Raw genomic sequence first — 5,000 nt, 5'->3', positions numbered from 1 at the left:
TGTAACTATAGAATTGCACAACCTGCCATGAAAAACGACTTTTCTTACCAGATGCTGTCTCAGAGCCAAGCGTTTTTGAGCAACGGATGGCAACCAGAAGTGAAGCGTTTTCCCTATTAACCCCCACTGGTCCAACCACATTTATACTGTTCAGTGCTCTTACTGGTATAGAGACGATTTGCTCGCAAATTTGAGCTAAACCACTGCCCAACAATAAGAAAACTCCACTTCCGGTTGATGTCCATCGCTCGAAGACGCCCTTTTGACGCCCTAAAGTTAGCGACAGATGAGAGCTTTTATATAACGGACTGTTCTCGTCCCACGTGTTGTGGCCTTGAAAAAAATTGTAGGATGGATTACTTCGGCCTCCAGGCAAGACTTCGGGATTTAAAGTCAATCGAAATGCAGGCCTTAAGGCAGGGTAATCAAAAGAAAGCAAAAATGGTGAGTACTTTGAGCACAATCACAGTTTTGTTTTCCATTTGTGCTATTTTTACGTCAGATCGTATGGTTAGATTAAAGCAAGTCAGAGCTATGTCACGGTATTCGAAGGTCATTTGGGCAGATCTTTAGCTAAATAGGAAATATGAAATTCCTTTGCCGATGAAATAATCGTTACACGGACGATGCTAAGCATAAACGACCATTAACCAGGTGAATTGTAGTGAATTTGAAATTATACGTTGGGCCGACTGTTTTTTTTTCCAAGATTTATTCGGGAATGCAATTCCTTTTCAATCTTCTCCTTTTTTCCCATCCATGCGCCTCTTTGCTTTTTTATGTTGTTCTGAAATTGTAATTGGTTGTTGTTATTTTGCTAATTCTGTCTTATGGTAAATCTGAAAGTCATGAAAATGGCTAAAATTGCGTGACATGGCAAATTTAATTAAGTTGATATCCTGTCCCTGAACTGGCTCATTCTGCTTGTCATGAGCGGTTTTTGAAATTTCTTTGTATGGGGATCATGCTCTTACATTTTCTTGGGTGAAACTGTTTAACTTAGGTAAATAGTTTGATTTAGTGACCACCACTGCATTTTTTCATGGGCATGAATTAATGTCAATAATTTTGCATCGTTTTTCACATGCCAAGTATTTATATCCAATACTTGGCATTTATAAAATGAGGCTAAATTATGGACGTAAATCTTGTGCATTTAGCATCATCATTGGCGGTATTTAATAACGGCAAGTGCAGAAGAAACATTTTCATGGTGTAATGATCACAATAACTAAGCATACTGTATCAAGAGAAACACAAAAACCTTTGCAACTGAAACTCAAATTTTATTCATTACTGGTCAACACTGTTTTTCCTTGTCTATCATGTAGTTGTCCGAGAAAGCCTTTGAACTTAGGCATATGTGGACTAGGAGTTTATCCAGCTTGCCTGCTTACTCAAGCACAGAGCCTGTAATTGCAGTCAATCAAAGTGAAGAAAATTCCTGTGCTGACTGGCAAGAGGAAAGTGATTATGTCACCAGTGAAGGTGCTAGGTCCAAAGGTGAAGATGAGAATGGGGCTGGTGGACCTGTTGAATTGGGCAATGGAAGTGAAGGTGAAATCAGTGAGGTTGAGGGTGTTTTTTCATCTGACGAAGATGATGTAGCAGATGAAGGAGATAAGCCAGGCAGGAAGGGGGATGGAGAACTTTCAAATGCCAAAAGTTACATCCGAATGTTGAAGGGTAGGATCAATTCCCCAGAAAATGAACAACCAATGGAGAAGGAGGAACCAAACAAAGAAAGAAGACATAAGGGACGAGGGAAACGTCTGTGTCCAGTCCCTTACTGCAAGAAGGTGGTAGTTCACATCCCTAGGCATCTAATGCAGGTTCATAAGTGGTCTCATTCTCGATCTCGTTCAGCAATCACAAACTTTAATTTACGGAAAAAGTACACATTCAAAAGTAAAGAAAGTGCTGAGGCAGGTAACAGGAAGAAGAGAAATAATGGTGATGAAGAAACAAAGGCCTACAAGGACTACCATAAAAAGAGAATTTGTCCTATGATTGGATGTTCAGCATGTGTGAAACGATTACCAGCCCATTTGAAAAATGTTCACAAGATTAGCCCTTCATCTGACGAGTACAAAAGTCTGCTGAATAAAGCTTTGCAAAAAGGAAAGAGGCCCTATAGAGTCCAGTTAATTGACAAGAGAGCTGCCGGAGAAAAACTAACCAACTTCGAAACAGCAACACTTGAAAGTAGCGAAGAGGTTTCACTTGAAGAAAGTCAGGAAGTTGAAATGGAACAAGTTGAGGAGCTGGAGAATGAGGAGAAGGAAATAGTTATTGATGAAGATGGAGAAGTGGTTGGTAGTGCAAGTGCAAGTGCAAGTGCAGAAGCTGATGTTGAATCTGATGTTGACACTCTCCCTGGGTTAATTGTCGATTTTGAAAATTGGCTACAATCACCAGATGGGGGCAAAAAAGACGTGAAAACTGCCAAACAGCACGCTTCACAGGTTAAGAGGATCTTGTTTGTGATTGACATTGACAAGAAGGTGTCATCTCTTCTAGATTTCGGTCTGTTGAAGGAGAAGTTTGTTAAACATGCTGAAGAAAAGTATGTTGCTGAAACTATCAAATCATATCTTACAAGCCTGCAACATTTTTACTCCTTCCTGCTGTCTGAGAAGCCAAAAGAAATTACAGCCAGCTGTGAGTTAATCAGTCAGTTGAGAGAAAAGATGAAGAGATGGTCTACATCTTACAAGCGTTCAAGCTTGAAACGGAAGTGGGAAAGGAGGGAAGAGGATCGAGTTGAGGCTATCACTGCAGAAAAAATTGAAGCCTTTGAAAAAAGCCAAATTTCCAGAGATGCTATCATCCTGCTTGGAAAGCTCAGTGGAAAGCACAGTGTAGACATTGCACAACAACAGTACACCCTTTTGCGTGACTTCCTTCTCATTCAGATTTCCATTGATAATGCCAACCGTGCTGGAGTTTTGGCTAACATGACTTTAAGAGAATTCAAAAGAGGCTACAAAGAAGGTGACAGATTTGTCATCAATGTCATGAATCACAAAACATTCCATGTTCATGGCCCAGCATTAATTGTCCTAACAAGTAATTTGTATAATTGGATGAGCATATTTGTTCAAGAAGTGCGCTCTAAGGTGCCAGGTGTTGGAGCAGGAGAAGACCAGCCACTATTTCCATCTTTCAATGGAACAAAACTGCAGTCCAGTCAAATAAACAAAGCTATCAAATCGGTTTGGAAAAAGGCAGGGGTAGGAGGACGCATTCACAGCACACTATTCAGGAAAGGTGCGGTGACTGCCTGCCACAAGAGTCACAAAGAAATAGCAAGCGATCTGGCTCAATTGATGGCTCATAAGGAAGACACTGCAGTAAAATACTACCGTTTGAGCCAAAGTGCGAAAGCATCGGTGACTGCTTCACAGACACTTCACAAAATTATGAGGAAAACGAGCTCTCAGTCTTGTGAAGAAAGATCTGAGGAACTGCCATCTGAACAGCCGGGAGAAGACATGCAACAGAATGCAAACGAGGAAGAAGCTGAAGAAGACCCACTTAAAGATGAAAGAAGGAATGTATTAAAATTGCCATGGTCAGAAGAGGCGGTTCAAGAAATACGCCAGTTATTTAAAAAAGAAATAGAGCAAAAGAAAGTCACCATGGAATGTGTGAAAGAGAAAATCAAGGATAGTCAAGTGTTCCGAGGTGAAGATGCCAGAAGAGTTTATGACAAAGTTCGCGCAGAGTGGAGACATCCAGTATCCAAGAACAACACTTTAGACTAGCCAACAGAGAAAGAAAAACTAAGTGATAAAGTAGAACGACTTTTCAGAGAAGAATCATCTGCTGGTTCTGACATCGTCTCGCCAACAACAGCATTAAGCAACAACACAAAGGCTCTTTTCAGTGAGGGAGATGTACAAATATTGCATCGCTTATTTGAGGACATGCTTCAGAACAGTCCAATCTCGAAAAAGGTCATTTCTGACAGACTTTCTTCTGATGCCAAAGGAAGAAGCATGTTACAAACGCTGTCATTGAGACAAATAGTTAACCGTATTAAGTATGAGCGCAGGCAGAGGAGAGGAAAACAGAGCAGCTGTTAATACCAGGTATGTCTTGCATTGTGTGTTGCACATGGATTGCTTTAATATCCCCCAGAGTTGATTTCTGTTATATTTAAAATTCTGAAGCAAGCTGTTTGTAATACTGCATGCAGGCTGCATTCAGTTGGTTTATTTAGAAGAAGTATAGTTGTACCTCACCACAACAGAATGATCATTTAAGAAGGTTTGAGGCATTGTAGAGTATCAAATTAAAAAATTATGTTGTATGTTGAATTATCTATGTCCGGGTGAAGGATTTACGCTCTGACAAAGGACTTTTGTAGCTGTTGCTGTTACTGTTACTGTTATTGGATAATTTACCTTGTCCACCAAATGCTACCAAGTGTTAGTCCAGTCCCTACTGACCCAGCACCACAGTTTCTCTAGAAACTCACTCCTTGAAAATAATGTAATGTGTCTATCACTTAAACTTTGTTGTGATTGGTTTCAGGTTTCCATCAGCTGCTCTCTTTGGCTGGAGTCAGGTGGTTACAATGCACTGTGTTTGGAAGCAACAAATACCCACTTATGACTTCAAACAATGGTGTACAGTGCAAGCAGAGACTTAATGACAAACAAAGCCTTAAGTTTGTTTCTGTGCAACAGATTTGATTTTTCACATTTGAGGTTCTGTTTTATGGGAAGAAGTAATTTTTGAAAGCCTTACTGTATTGCTTTAGCATTAATTGGAGCTTATTATTTTTTTGCCTCATGTCCCATGTGATCTTTTTGCAGCTCTTGGTTTGTTTGCTTTTTTCAACACCGACCTGTTAATTCCTAATTGTAAAGAGTGGGGATAATTTAATGTTTTCATGCTTTGCAAAGATGATTTGAATGAGACTTCAAAAATTCTGTTGCCAGTATATCTTCAATTCCAGATTAGTCTCACGCCGTCAGAAACTTTGTGAAAGC

At 40.0% G+C, this 5,000-nt stretch overlaps 1 long non-coding RNA gene and 1 pseudogene across 1 annotated transcript in view; one reads left to right on the top strand and one right to left on the bottom strand.

The window, feature by feature from the left end:
- The window catches only part of LOC138009499 (uncharacterized), a 23,230-nt gene that overhangs the window by 4,575 nt on the left and 13,655 nt on the right, over nucleotides 1–5,000 (bottom strand). The gene's annotated exons all lie outside the window — the stretch shown is intronic.
- LOC138011054 (uncharacterized) lies at nucleotides 190–4,885 on the top strand (annotated as a pseudogene).

The sequence above is a fragment of the Montipora foliosa genome, chromosome 7 (genome assembly GCF_036669935.1).
Source record: "Montipora foliosa isolate CH-2021 chromosome 7, ASM3666993v2, whole genome shotgun sequence".
Taxonomy (NCBI): domain Eukaryota; kingdom Metazoa; phylum Cnidaria; class Anthozoa; order Scleractinia; family Acroporidae; genus Montipora; species Montipora foliosa.
This window is presented reverse-complemented; position numbering and strand designations above follow the sequence as displayed.